Source organism: Heterocephalus glaber, unplaced genomic scaffold (assembly GCF_053883595.1).
Source record: "Heterocephalus glaber isolate CG9 unplaced genomic scaffold, H.glaber_assembly_v1.0 deba00001733, whole genome shotgun sequence".
NCBI lineage: Eukaryota > Metazoa > Chordata > Mammalia > Rodentia > Bathyergidae > Heterocephalus > Heterocephalus glaber.
The window spans coordinates 5,447,463-5,463,441 of NW_028258444.1; the positions used below are offsets into that span (position 1 = coordinate 5,447,463).

Sequence of the window (15,979 nt, forward strand, 5' to 3'; positions counted from 1 at the left end):
ATATAAGCCAGGGAGCATATGTGTCATTTTTGAAGTATCTTTATTTGATTGTTTTAGTATATGCATGCCTAAAAATCAAGGCAAAGAGTTTTAAAAATCCATTTTAGCAGGCAAAATTTATCACTATGGAGTACAAAGTACTGTAGAAAGTTACATGCTTCCTTTATTTTATTCCTTTTTTGTGTATTTTGTAAGTATATTTTTAAATAGTTAATGATGCCTCAAAATTAAAAAGGTGCAGAAGTGTATATAGTAGGAAGTAGACCTCTGCCACAACTGTACTCATCCAGCTTTCTAGATCCTACCAGAAACATTCTGTACACATGCAAGCAGATGCAGAGAAATATATACACATAAACAGATATGCATGGTGTGTATGTGTTACCAGCAACACTGGCACGACCACATTGTCATGCATGCTGTTTTCTTCACTCATTTCTCTTGGCTCTCATTTCACATCAGCTCATCTTCTTCTTTTTGGTTTGGTTTTGTTTTGTTGGTTTTTTGAGACAGGATCTTGCTATGTAGCCTAGGCTGGCCTTGAACTCACAGTGATCCCCCTGCCTCACCCTCCCGAGAGCTGAGATTACAAATGTGCACCACCATGCCTGGCTTTTCTTGATTATTTTCAATCAAAAGAAATTATAGAGGAAAAGCTTTAAAATGTTTCCATATGTGAAATAGGCATATGTCTTGCCAAGTGACAAAAATGTCAGCTACCAGACTCTAACCTTCTAGACCAGAGCAACCCAGTAGAAATATAAGCCACATATGTAATTTTAAATTCTCTACTAGCCACATTATGAAAAGTGAAAAGAAACAAGTGAGCTTATTTTAATAATACATTTTATTTAGCACAGTGCATTCACAGTGGTATCATTTCACCATGAAACACAGAAACAACTGGGCCACTGCGCTGCAACTGCCAGAGCCACGTGTGGCTATGGCTGTGCCTGCTCCTTGTTCAGTACAGTTCCCAAGTGTCTTACTCACCAGTGGGTTTGACTAGATGTAATTTCTACTCAAAAATTAAATTTTAATAAGTCACATCCTATTTAAGACAAGATTTAAGATGGCACATATTGGGGGGGGGGGTTGTTTGTTTAATTTGGTTCTGTTTCTGAGACAAGAATTCGCCATGTAGTTCAGGCTGGCCTTGAACTCACTGTATAGCCCAGGATTGTTTTGAACTCAAAACAATCCTCCTGCCTCAGCCTCCCAAGTGCTGGGATTACAGGTGTGCCACCACCACATCCGGTTTCTTTTATATAGTTTCTTTTATACTGGAGAACTGAATCAGATATTTGCTGTTTCAGATTGACTCAGCTTTGTCTCTAAAGCAATGCTCTTTTAAAGAGATACATATTAAATGTTTGGATATACTTTATAGCCTCTTTTGTTCGTTAGTAGATCTCCAGAATAAGTACTTAATTCTTAATGTTTAGATATATGCTAACAAAATATATTCCTTAAATATTATTAAAACAAGAAAATAACTTAGTCAATTATAGTCAAAATAACTTGTATCAACTTAGTCAAAATAACATATCAATTTTTTAAAAATTGATATAACCAAGTTGTGGAAAGCCTATATTTCTTATTTTAAGCAGAAAGTGTTGGGGCCAGGGATTTAGCTCAGTGGCACCGCACCTGCCTCGCAAGCCCAAGATCCTGAGTTTGATAATGCCCCGTACCAAAAAAACAAAACAAAACAAACAAACAAAGCAGAAAGTGTTTTGAAAATGTTTCAAATGCATTTTGCCACTTTTAAATGGCAGCATATATTGTAGATACTGAAAATACATCAGACTCATCCAAGGTGAGTCTCAAGTGTTTTCCTTCTTCCCAGAGTAAGAGGAAGCTGAGGACCGAGCCAAGTAAGCCATTCCGTGCTGCAGAGTGGAGCCACCCACAGAGCCAGTGGCTAGGGGGCCTCTGGCCAGCACAGCTCTGTCAGCATTTTCATTCCGCTTTTGCTGTTGCTCTCTTCTGTCAGGTATTACGGTCCAGGAATTGCATGTCCTTAAAAGATTCCATATTCAGAGCCTGAGCATTGCAAGCAAAGTAAACTGTGAGGATAGGGTGCAGCCAAATGGCTCTACCTTCTGGTTCCCCGAATAAATATCGACAAGAAAACCCAAAGCCCAGGAGAGGCACCTCTAGGATTGAGTCCCATAATCCAGGATCATGTGGATCCTGCTTTGGACTCCATGGAAGGACCAGCCTCCACCTGATAAGGGCCAGCTGGTCACACGGAACAAAACAGCTGTGCGCTCTACCGCCCCATCTTCTTCCTCACATCCCAGAGCAAAGCCATGCCTCGGTGTGCTCTGAAGAGCTGTGGCATTCTTTTTGATCCCACCCGCAGGTGCTGGTCTGCAGGTTGTTTGCCCTTGTGGTAACAGCAGCCCACCCTCTTTGGTAACAAACCCGACGATGAGGCATCCCCTAAGATGTGTCTAGACTCTGCCTTGTGGAGGGCCTTTCCTCTCTGTAGAGAATCTGAGAAAACATACCCGAGTAGCTGCACAGGGTATCCAGGGAAGCCAGGGCCCAGGCAAACCAGCTTCCTTCTGCCCACGAAGCCTCATGAATGTGAAAAAGAGTCTGCAGGGAAGAAATCCTGAAGAGATTTCTCCCCACCTTGAATCTCTGTGAATTCAAGATATTCTCTTCCATGATGGGGTCTGGAACCCCTCGTATAAACCCATGTTTCTGTATAGATGTCTAAGTAAATGTACTAACATCTCAGCAGTGTGTGTTACAGTTCTACAAAAAGGGGAAGTTGTTTCCAAGAAGAAGAAAAATTCTCATTAATATGTAAGGCAAAATTTTTGACAGCTTAAAGTATCTATGTATGGGGCTGGGTGTGTAGCTCAGAGTGCTTATTTAGCATGCTTTGGGCTCTCTCCTCAGCACTGCAAAAAATCAAATGTCTATGTGCCATGAACAGAATATGCAAAGCAGAAAGAGCAGTCAGTGTTCCTAAGTTCATGCTGGAATTCTTGCAATGTGCTAATACCTTACTTTCCTTCTCAAAGCAGATAGGATTCAGTATCCAAAAATATACCTATATTGTTACACCACATATAGGGCTACTGATTTAAGTCAGAAGTCTTCTCTGGTGCCTATCAGCTGGGCAGGTACCCAAACCCAGGTGTCTGAGCAGGTCGGGGAATGGATCTTCCAGGTAGCAGCGCAGGATCCACAGGCTCTCCCGAGCTCCGAGCAGCGGGCCTGCAGGAGCAGTGAGCTCTGGCTGTGAGCCGGCACAAGTGACATGTGGCACCATAAAGCGCATGCAGGGACCTGCGGGCTTGCCACTTCCTACCCCTTTAAGGGCTATCAAGAAGATGAGGTTCTGTAGCATTTTACACCTGGACTACTTATAGTGACCTAGTAATTAAATTTCTACACCTGGTCAACCAGATAGGATCCACAGTGCATTGTACTCACTAAAGGACAAAGGTGCATTTCTGACACCTGGGATTCCTCGGGCACAGCTGTGTCGCTGTCCACACACCGTCTCTTTAGCCCTCTATTGATTGTGTTCAGATTTCTTGGCCATTTCCCCAGCGTATTATGTCTGGAAGGTATGAGCAGACAAAGGAAAAAAGACAACTCGAAATGGTGGGCTTTATTCTATCCTTTAAGTGTAAAGTCATATAGATGTCATATAACCATTCAGTCTTGTTATCTGTTAGCTAGAAATGAAGTCATTAATATACTCTCACTATCACAGATTTCGTTTTTTGTGTACGCATAAAAGCCAAGTTTATCTTGGCTTTAGACATTATAGGACCCCAATTTTCTCATTCTTTTTTTTTTGGCATTTTGCTTCTTTTTGTCACTTCAAGTGTGGTCAGTCTGCAAATTCAGTCTCCTTCGGGGGACCTGTCTAGAACTGGCCTCTCACATAATGGCTGCCGTCAGCCATTCTCAGGAGATGGGCCAGATTGGATTGTTACAAAATGACTTGTTTATATTTATTGTTTTTCAGTCCTGGGCATTGAACCTGAGGCTTCCCACATGCTAGGCAAGTGCTTTCCTTCTGAGCTACATCCTAACCCCTTTTATTTTACTTTGAGACAGGGTCTCACCAAGTTTCCCAGGCTTGCCTTGAACTTTGGCTCCTCCGAAGTAGCCAAGATTAAAGATGTGCATTTCATGCCCTGATAGAATAAGGATTTTAAAAAAAACAAAACTCCTGACTTTAAAATTTACATGTAAAGATTTATATTAAATATATAATCTGTTTCATAAAGTTCCTAATTTCAAAATTTACATTTAAAGATTTATATAAAATGTGTACATCTATTTTTTAGAGTGATGCCTATGGCACGACTGTCATTTTAACTAAATTTATCTTTAATGGACATAAACATTAGTAATTTTTTTTAGTTGAAGACAATACATTTCCCTCACCATGAGGATTTTCTTTTGCTGCCCTGATGTTGTTCATCTACCTTTCTTTTTCTTTTCTTATCTGAACAGAGCCTTGCCTCTCAATTCTTCATTACACTTAACCCTACCTCCTACCAGGGTTCAGTAGTGGAGCACTTGCCTCGCATACACGAGGCCTTGGGTCCATCTCTAGTTCCTCAAAAACAGACAGAAAAATATATCCCACTAGAAATAGCAAATCAGCCTGGGGGGCTGGGATGGAACTCAGCGCTACACAGAGCAGTGATTTCCTAGGATGCACGAGGCCCAGGGTTTGATCCCCAGCACCACAAAAAGAACGGAACAGGACCAGACCAGAAGGGAACAGCATTCTTATCACTTCAGATTATCAGAATCAAAATTCAAAGCTTAGGGTAGGAACAGATACCATTTGCTTACACTCAGATGGTACCTAAGTCCCTGACACAGATATCCCAATGAGTATGCTGCTTAGTTAATCCTGTAAACTTGTTTCTGGCTATTAGACAGTTCCTGCTTCACTTCTATTCATAGAATCCTTTAAAAACCAGTGTAGGCCTTTACTCTGAGTAGGTATTTATGAGGATAAGCCATTATGTAATGACATTAGAATAAGTTAAACATAAATTTTTTTCTCTTTTTATGCACTACTTGACATCAAAAGCAAAAAGAGGTAAGTTGGCTATAAACATGTAGGTGAACCTTATTTTCCTTAATAGCATTCTTGAACACTTTTGTTTCAATTAAATTGCTATGAATCCAGTATTTTTCCATTAGGAATCTTGTCCTTATAAATTGTTATTTTTTTCCTTAAAAAAATGAATTTTCCTTCTATAAACTTGGATTTTAAAAAATATCTAGTATTTGAACATGTTGCTTTCCTATAGTTTAATTTACTTGTGAGAACATAAGATATTTTGAAACACTTGGTTTAATTGGGGGTTTCTGAATTGTTTCTCCCCCAAAATATGGATTATATATAAGTATTCTTAAAAAGGGACAAAAAAGCAAAGAAAGAACCTACATTGATGAAAGTCTATAATTTTCAGATCCATCGATTACAGAAGAGGATACCCGAGCTTTTCAAAATATTTTCTAGTGTGATTTTTTTGCAATGATAGAAACAATAGGAAAGAAAATATTAAGAAAATCAAACACATTTCATCAAATGGTGTCTCATATGTTTTTCTTGTCTGGGATCTATTTTCACAATTGATCTTTTAGTGGGTCCTTGGTTGTGGTTTGTTTAACTTTCTTTCTCTTTTGTCTTTTTGACGTTGAATGAACTCTGACATTTTAAAGGAGGACCTGGTCTTCGCTTGATATGTGCTGCTGTGGGCTTTGCTCACCAAGCACAGATCACCGGTGCCGCCTTCACTGTGTCAGCTGGCACAGATAAAGTCATTGCTAAACCAAAGGTTATGATTTCAAAGGTGTTCGGTCGATGTAAGAACCTGGCAGCGAAATGTCCTTTTCCCTGTTGGTGCCACTGTGTCCTCCTTGTCCTCCTGTCTTTGCCACATGCTGTTGATAACACATGCCCATGACTGAAGGAGAAAGGTGACTACACTGTAGGGCATTTTTATTTCTCTTCTTCAAGCTTTGAGATGAAGTAGATTTTCCTGCAGAGTGCTCTGTTTTATCAGCTAGTCATGTGACACTCATGAGCACCGTAAGTGGAAAGCTGGTAAAAGTTTTTGTCTATCTGTAACCCTGAAAAGTCTATAAAAAGAGCTCCCTCTCTACATCCCAGCAAGTCATGCTCTGATTCTACACCGTCGGAAACAATCTCACTGCTGTCTACATGGTTTGATAAAGTGGAAGCAGCTGTCACTTATGAAGGGCAGAGCCAGACACTTTTTAAGTTTGTCACCAGGTCTTTGCATGATCTATATTGAAATTTTTGATATGTTTCACCAATTGTTGTTTTGTTCCCCGAAAACACTTAATGCATAATGATTGTTGCTGACTATCAAGGGTATAAACATATAATGGAATTTGCAGCTAGCTGGTGTAATACAAGGCTGAAGTGTCTAATGACACGCATTAGCAGATCATACCCCTAAGAAGTTGTGATTTGTGCTGTCATCTGTGGGTACTATCGGAGAAACTTGTATGTTAACGGGTCATGTGATACATTTGGCAAAAAGAGTTGAGATAGCCAACTGTGTTTGATTATAAAATGTCAAAGGTCTTCACAGCTGTCCATTTTTATTTGTGTTAACGTAATTCATCATATGATTTTTGAAAATAGCTGAACTTTTCCTGTTATTAGTCCTTATGTTTCTATCTCATGCTGTTCTTATTATTTTTAGGTAATATTTCTTTCTCAAACTCTCCTTTTTTCCTGTATTTTCTATAAGTCTGTCTTTTCAGTTGATTTGTTTGGGGGTCCCTCGGTCTATTTAAATATTTAAGTTATTATTGCAAGGAGAATGTACTTGATGCTTCTTTCCATTAACTTTTTGGTTAATTTACTAACACATGGTCAGTCATTTTGTAGATTTAGTGAGGAATAATTTAGTATTAATATCATTTGACACATCTTAATGGCAATTTAAAAATTATTTTCAATAATTTATGCATCAAAATCTTATATGACAAAGTCTCCCAATTATCAAAACATGAAAATTGATAGCACTATATTAAGATATTTACTAGTGGGCCGGGGATTTAGCTCAGTGGCTCCATCACCTGCCTCGAAAGCTCGAGGTCCCGAGTTTGATCCCCAGTACCAAAAAAGAAATATATTTACTAGTTACTATTTCCTCTTCTTTATTCCTTTTGTTAGAAAGTTGTTGTCTTAATGACAAATGCCTGAATTGCAGACTTCCTTCTTCGAGTGGATCTACCAGACATTAAAAAGTCCTTATGAAGAACAGAGGCTTTCCCAGGAGTGGAGGCAGTAGATTGGCAGGTGTCTGCACCACACAGAAACTTCCCGAGCAGTCCTTGGAGGGAGCAGAGTCAGAGGCAGGGTTCTGGCTGAGGGAGTCCATAACCTGCAGGGAAAGTGGGGGCCACAAGTTGGGCAAGAAATGCTGGGGAGGTTGAGTGCTGGAGGAGCTTACAGGACGCAGGGGTTCCTCTCTCAACCCTGACACTGACCGGCTCTGAAGAGTCAGCAAGAGGAGGAGGATTTCCAGTAATACAGTGACAGGAGGCAAGGCTTGTGGAAATGAATTCCGTGTGCAGTCCATTTTGGCCTTTCTTGTTTCACAGCTATTAATACCCTTCGCTTTGTTTTCTCTAAGTGTAACAGGGTCTCACTGAATTGCCCATGCTGGGCTCAAACTTGCAGTCCTCCTGCCTCGGCACCACCATGCTCAGCTGCTTTGTTTCTTGAAGCTGAGAACTTCAGTGTCCTTCTTTGTCCCTATGGCCCCATCCATAGACTTTGGGCTGCATGTTTTCACATTTTCTCACCGGACCTTCACACAGCTCTGCAAGACTGATATTTAATGTCCCCGCTCATCAAATGCACAAGGCTTACAAACTGAGGCAAAGAGTGGTTGAGTCACTTCTTTAGTGGTGCTCAGCTACTAACTGGCAGAGTGGGAACCAAAACACAAAGATTGGGGCTGGTGTGGGTCAGTGATAGAATTCATGACTTATATGTGTGCGGCCAAAAGTTCAACCCCAAAGCCCTAAAGTAAGTGAAGAAACTGCGAATCCCATCTGGAAATGGAGAGTTGAGAAGCACAGCGGAGAGAGGACGCAGAATAGAAGCAACGCCAGAGCCTGACATGGCCATGCACACCTGTACTCCCAGCCTGGGGAGGCCGAGGAAGAAGGACTGAGTTTGAGCCCAGCCTTGGCAACTTAGCCACTTAGTGAGATCTTTGCTCACAGCAAACACTGTGAATAGGCACTCTGAATAGGGGAAGCAGGTCAGAGTGAAATCCTGGATTCGGTCCCAGTCCCTAGAAGACTGGTTGGCGAAATGCAGGAAATGGCTGCAGAATGCCTGTCCCATGACCAAGGGTCTTTGTCCACCACTCTCATTTAGACCTGAGGGTGCCCAGAACTGATGATGGGGAGCACCTTTTGCTGTTACCCACAAACACACAGAATTCCCAAACTTGGGAAACTTGTTTATAATTACACAGTTTTCCTATCTCAGTACACAGTATGTAGAAATTTCAGTTTTTCTAACATAATTACTGATATTTCACATTCTATCATCAGTTTAATTTTCCCTGATACCAGGGGATTTGGCCATTCTCACTTGTGTCTAGCGTGCTTTTGCTGCAAAGAAAATCTGCAGATTTTCACTCATAATTTGTGTTTCTGGCCTTCTATTGATCTCAGTTTGCTTTGTGCTTCTTGAATCAAAGCATATTTATTTCTACCCTTGGACCACTTGGTGTTGACAAGAATTTCAGAGAACTTAGGCTGTTTTTGGTTCATTTGGGCTGAGTGCTCTTGGCAGAGGAAGCAAGACCACTGCTTCCCCTCTGGAGCAAGGAGCAAAGACTGTTCCCTGTGCTCAGGCTGTGACCAGACCAAGCAGCTTAAACAGCGTTTCATTCTCTAACAACTCTGTAAGCCTAACGCCCCAGCTGAAGGCCCCCAGGCCTGGTTCCTCCCGAGGCCTCTCCCCTGGGCTGGCAGATGGCTGCATCCTTGCTGCATCCTCTCGTGGTCCTTCCTCTGACATGGGCATCCCCGATGTCTTGCTCGACTCCTCTTGCTGCCAGAATGTGAGGGTGGATTGGATCAGAGCCAACCCCAACGGTGTCACTTTAGCCACCCCCCCCTCAGCCTGGCCTTCAGGTGCAGAGTTAGGGCTTCAACATACGAACTTGAGAGGACACTGTCTGCCTCGTCCTCAGATCTGTGGACATTCCATGGGTGGAGAGTATGGAGTGGGCTCAGCTAGTGCGATAGCACACACCCGTACTCTTAGCACTCTGGGAGGCTGAGGCAGGAGGATTGGAAGTTCAAGCCAGGCCTGGGTAACTGAGGGAGACTAGAGAGGGCAGGGGGAATTTTGGCTCAAGCTTTCACCTTGCCATTCTCTCCATGGCCCTTAAGAAAATCACTTAGCCCTCTGATCCTCAGGGCTCTAATTTGTTAAATGGCTATTATGACAACCAACCTGAATTAGGTTTCTGAATACCAAAAATTTTGTTTTGTTTTGTTTTGTTGGATGATACTGGGGCTTGAACCCAGGGCCTTTGTACTGAGCTACATTCCCAGCCCCAATTCTTTCATTTATGTCTTTCTTTATTCATTCCTTTATTCTTTCATTCATTCGTTCAGGGCCTCTCTAGTTGCTAAGTTGCTCAGACTGGGCTCATACTGGAGGTCCTTCTGCTCAGGTGTATGTCATTACCTCTGGCTACTAAAAACCTTTTATTCACTGTAAGAGTCATACCCAAATGACAAGGCATGAACTCCTTAACCTCTGTAAGCCTCAGTTTCTCATTCTAAGTAAAAATAAAATCTATCTCTGAGTTTTTACAAGGATCAAAGAGACTGCGTGTAAAGTTTTAGCCTCCTGCCTGCACACTCCAGGGCTTTGGATTGCATATCCCCGTTATTTCCCCTCCTGCACCCCACCTTCCGTCTTCCTTTCTGCCTGTTCTTCCCTTTCTTTCCACTGCCCAAACCCAAGTCCAGATCTGCAGAAAGAAGAGGATAACCCTTTCCACTGTCGAATGTAAGAAGGCAGCACTGTGTTTTGATCATCAGCCATGGAGAGTTGGTGTTAAGGCTGTCCACAGCTCTCTGTGCACTTCTTATCCAACCGCTTTCCTAATCTTGCTTTTCTACTATCAGTCATCTGTGAAAGGTCTTTAGTAAGCATTGATGATTTATTCCAAATACTGTACAGTGGTGACTCGGTTCACAAACTTATTTCATGATTCTGGAAAAGATGTCTGCAGTTGTATTCATCAACCAATGCAGAGTTCACAAAGAACAAAATTTTGCCAAATGCTTCTGTGTGTGAACCAAATTATTCACAAACAAAAGTGTCGTGAACTGATGTACCACTGTATATGAGATCTTTGGGTCCAGGGTGGTATCTATTTGAAAATAAAAGTAATATCATATTCAACAGCCAATTGCACAAGTAGATTTACTAAATGTTTTTAAAAAGTCTTGGAAACAGTACACCAAGTTAACAAAAATAATAATTCTATGTCTCACCAGGAGCCAGTGTGCTCTTTATATAATAAACTCACATTTCTCCTGCCTATTTTTGAGAATATGAAGAGTTCCTTTTCAAAATAAGAAAAGAAGAAAGTACACACCCTTTTCCCTTTCACTTTGTGGTTTATGATACTGAACGGTTAATATGGAAGAGAGTAAAGAGTACTCAGAGAGAAAGTGTCGCAGTAGAGGGAGACTACCAAGAACTGGAAGAAGAGGTGTGGGTATGAAGTTTTTATGCAGTGGAAAAGAAGTTTTCTCTAAACTGTGGACCAGAAGACGTGAGGCTAGCCCTAGGGAAATTTCTAGAAATGGAGTTCCATTTGCCCCAGGGTATGATGGGAATGACAGCCAGAGTGAGTTCATCAAGAACAGCCTGGGCAACTTAGTGAGACCCTGTCTCAAAACAAAAAATAAAACAAAAGAAAAGACTGGGAATGCAATGTAATTCAGCGTGAAGGCCCTGGGTTCAATCTCCGTTACCGGGAGGAAAGAAAAAATTATTTTACATGTCTGTTAGAAGACCATCCTTACAGTCCTAAAGCCAGGGAAGGTGATGATATATCTGAACCTTGGCAAACAACCAAGTATGTATTTTATTTTTTGTGTGTTTCTGTTTTTTTGGTACCGGAGGTCGAACTCGGGACGTTGCGCTTACAAGGCAGGTGCCGGTACCACTGAGCTAAATCCCTGGCCCCTAAGTATGTATTTTAAAGTGTTCCTGAGAGTAATAGAGAAATTGAGTCTAGAAGCTAATACAGTTGTTTGGATTCATGGCTGGTTGACCTGTGTGAAGGGTCCAAGCTCACAGATTGGTGTTTGTGTAATATGGCCTCTACTTAGCCTGGCCCTGTTAGTTCTTAGATAGTGATATCAAGGTCATGATTAGCAGATTTTCTGATTGAGAGAGAAAAAGAAACGGGAGAGGAAGGGAATATGCTGGGATCCAAAAGATGCACTGAATGGAAGGAGGTGAGGCGCGTGGGATGGTATATGCATGAGTACAGTGGCTGCCAAGCACCGTGCCAGAGGACGGGAGTGCACAGCTGCTAGCAGCATCTGCAAACAAAAGTCCCGTGGAGTGGCAGTGGATGGTGTCCCAAACGCTGCTTCCTGCTGTTTTCAAAGAATTGGGTGACTCCGATGAGGCCGGACCTTGGCCTGCTGAGCGTGCAAGCACCCCTCCTCTCCGCTCTGAGCACCCGTGCAAAAGGGCATTCTCGAGCTAGACCACAGTCAGAGCGAGCAGGCAAGGGAGGGAAGCTGGGCCGTGTCTTGTAAGGAAGAGCTTTGGTCCTTTGGCATGAGGGAAACTCAGAAGACACCATTTTTGTAGAATTCGAGCAGCGCTGGCAGAGCTCGTGGTGCTGGGAAGGAGCTGGGGATGGAAACAGGAGTCACGAGGAGGGGCAGGGGGAGGTGGGGAGCAGCGAACCCCCACAGCCCCGCCACCGTCCTGATGCTCAGGGTCCTCACCCATCAGCTCCCACCCACGCTGTCCACACAGACGCCCACTGCTGCCCTGCACCTTCACCAGTGGGCGCCCAGACTCCCTGACTTCAGGGAAATTGGTTCATTTTCAAAATTGCATTTAAAGGTTTAAAAATAGAAGCCTGAGAGAAGCCAGGTGGCAGGACCTCCCCCTGCCAGCAGAATTCGTTACTCTCAGCCCCATCTTCATAGAAACTCAACAGTGTCCCCATTCTGGGCCTGCATCTTGCCTTGTACTTGGGAGGTTCTTCACTGCCCTCCAGTTGAGCCCTCAGCTATTTGGCGAAGGCCTTAGGCCCCGGGCCCTGGGCCGACACTTTCTGAAGGTCACTGGCAGCGGGCTGTGAGTGAGAAAGAGGCTGTAGCACAGGGAGCCTAAATCATGCCCTCATCTGCTGCTTCTTGGTGCCCATGGGCCAGGGGATGTAGAGTTGTTCTTCGTTAATCCGTGGGAGTGTGTGGAGCGCCTCTGCTACACTACCTTCTGCTTCTTGGGGGAGATCATGAAAAATGGAGCCGTGGTAGAGCACTTGCCTCACATGCACGGGCTGTGACTGGATTCAGACCCCACATTGCATGGGTGCGTGCTTGTGTGTGTGTGTGTGTGTCTGTCTGTCTGTCTGTCTTTAGCTATACTGAAAGAAAAGAGTCTTAAAATAGGAGACTTTAGGGCCGGGATTTAGCTCAGTGATTCTGATGCCTGCAGCTCAAGCACAAGGTCCCCAGTTCGATCTGAGGTACCAAAAAAAAAAAAAAAATAGGAGACTTTGGTGTGGTCCCATATATCAAGAACCTTTCAGTGGCCGGGGATTTAGCTCAGTGGTGCCACCGCCTGCTCACAAGCGCAAGGTCCCAAGTTCGATCCCCGGTACAAAAAAAAAAGAACCTTTCTGCTTTGTAGGAGAAGTGAAATAGATATTCCAGAATGTTGCTAAACCTTAAAATGATGACTAATATAAAGCTTGTAAGAAAGATTGTATCATGTTGATTTAGCAACATGATGTTTCTTCTCCTTCTGCCCTCCCCCTTCCCTATCCTCCTCCCCCCTTCTTCCCTTCTTTTTCACAGTGCAGGAAGTAGAACCCAGGGCCTTGGACATGCTAGGCATGTGCTGTACCCTGAGCTGCAGCCCCAGCCTCTTGTCTCACTCCACCTAGGGAGAAGCACTCTTCCTGTGTGCATCTGCAGACCCCGGGTGCCTGGCTCTGATAATCCTGCTCACCCTGCACTGGCTGCGTCCTCAGGCACTAACAAGCTCTTGGGGGTGCTGTGACATTCTTCAGGCCTGCAAGCTAGTTTATTTCTGATTGTTTCAAGTAAGCTCTTTACTGTCAGTAGAGACCTTGAACAGTTTGTAGTTCCTAGAGGTTATTTGGCTAACCGTTTTATTAGGTGTCAGCCTAGATGTCAGTCTGCAGGAAGTATTCCCTGACAACTCAGATTTTGTTACTTGTAATTAGATTCAGTCTAATCTGGCTAAACTCAGTTCATCTCTGCTGTAAGATCCCGCAACACCGTGGCTGTAGGCGTAGCAAGTGATGTGTCTGCAAGTTCATCGTAGATCCGTCTCCACTGCTTAAGTGGCCTTCGCCAGATTATGTAATCGCATTCTTCCTTTCCTCAGCTGTAACCTGGGATTAGTAATGTAGGGTTGGAGGGGAGCAAGCCTATCAAATGCCGTAAACAAGTGCGGGATGTCCTGTCTCCTTCGCCACTGTCTCTGTCAAAACCATGACACGTTGCTGTAATGCTCATTGAATGTTTGTCTTTCTAATAAAACTGGACCTTATCTTCTCTGTACCCCTTCTGCCCCCTCCACCCAGCAGTTTTGGACATAAGGAGATCAATGCCTTCATCCCCCTTGATGGCCAAGTGGTAGATGCAGCTGTGGGCTTCAGTGGGTGCCTGTTCTCGAGAGCAGAGCCACGTAGCCTAACTCCCTAAAGAGTGAGCACAGTGTAGGTCCTAGTAGGGCATGGGAGGCCATGCAGGGGGATGCCCGAGCCAGAAGGGACCTTCCTGGGCTCGCATCACCGCCTCCATTTCCTGGAGCACATGTGAGATGCATCTGCACCTCAGCAAGGCCGAAAGGAGCATAACAGGGGTCCCTTGGTTGAGAGGGGAGATTTACAAGACAGTTGCATCGGAGCTGCATAGCCGTATTTTAGTTTAATATTTTAATCAATCATCAGTCGGCCTGAGGAGTTTGTTTTTCAGTCTTTAAGGACACTTAGCTAAGTGCTTATAAGTGATTTATAGAGGCCTGGGGCTGTAGCTCAGTGATAGAGTGCTTGCTTACCATGTGTGAAATCCCGGGTTCAATCTCAGTACTGAAAAAAAATTTTAAATAATAATAGTTGGCTAGACGTGGTGTTACTTCTAAAGAGAAAGTGGTGTTCACTACAAGTGTGAAGAGTAACTAGCACAGCTGGGCATAATGGCGACGCTTGTAATCCCTAGGAGGCTGAGGCAGGAGGATCACAAGTTTGAGGCCAGCCTGGGCAATTTAGGGAGACTGTCTCAAAATAAAATTAAAAAGCACTAGGGATGTAGTTCAGAGGCAAGAGGGAGGCCCTGGGTTCTATCTCCAGTACCAAAAAGGAGAAATAAAAGAATAACCACCACATAGTGAGCAGCTCATTAACACTGCGTGGTGGTCCTGATCGCCTGCTTTATTCACTTTTCACAAAGGACGTTTTGAATGAGGAATGGGCCATGGCCGAGTGGCAAAAAAAATTTCTGCATATGTGAGTTATGAAAAAAAGTAAGCATTTTCATGGTCCCTGGTTCTAGGGGTTGCTGCTCCGCGGAGGCCCTTGCTCTGCCCTAGAAAGAGTTTGTGTCCACTGCCCTGGCCGTTTGTGCACATCATTGCATTTACCCAAACACACCACCGGAGGGCAGCACACACCTGCTTGACTTAAACTAAAATACAGTGCAGTAATTGTCTAAATTAGGCCAAGACACGCCTAAATTCCCACTCAGAAGAGCTATTGGAAAAACCAAAGGAGCAGAAAAAGATTTTTTAAAAAGACAAAGGAACGCATGAGTTTCTACAAAAAGGAATCATCGGAGCTATTCAAGCTGCAAAATGGAAGTTAAAAAGAGAAAAAAACAAATCTGAGAAAACAGAATTATTTGAAAGACTACTAAATATGACCATCAGAAGAGCAGCTGCTCGGCAGGAACCCTATTTTTTGATTCTCCTTAATAATAAGTAATTAATAAGTTACTCTTCAACAAAGACCACTATATAAAGGCTCCCTTCAGTAATGATATTCTTTGAATAACCTCAAGTCCAGCCTGCCTTATAGTCTATTCTACTTTGCATCACAGTTTCAGTTTATTTCCCAGGGCCTTACATAAAAGCATCAGCAGCTTTTATGAATTTTGGTTTTGAGGAATTATATAGGCAGGTTTTGTTATAATAGAGAATATATTGTCTTTAAAACAAGTAATACCCACTACATTCAGAATCTGTGATAATTTGGTTTAAATGTACCCACATAACACATAGAGAAATGGAGTTGCTAAGCAAATGCATGGTCTAAGCAGTTAGCGAGAGGAAATGCTTCAATTAAGAATAATTTTCAAGTCCAAATAATTTTAACTTAGTTGCAATCTTTTTACTCAGACATAAAGTGCATTTCTAACCAGGCTTTTGAATGATTCTGGTACAGTTAATCTGGTAACAGTAAACAGACTGGTCTTTGATTTATTTGGAACCCTGACCACACAGTCTTTCTTGGCATAGATGATTAACCTACTGATCAGCTATTGCATGGACTTTTCCTAGCTAGCACTTTATTAGGCAAGTATAGGTCATATTATGTTGTTTTAAAATGGCAAAAACAAAACCAAGTGACATTCCCATTAATTCAGGTTAGCTTTCTCCACTAGTCCAAGT

General features: G+C 43.0%; 1 protein-coding gene across 6 annotated transcripts in view; it reads left to right on the forward strand.

Moving 5' to 3' along the window:
- Bicd1 (BICD cargo adaptor 1) overlaps positions 1-15,979 on the forward strand; it is a 220,662-nt gene that overhangs the window by 192,288 nt on the left and 12,395 nt on the right. The window lies entirely within an intron of this gene.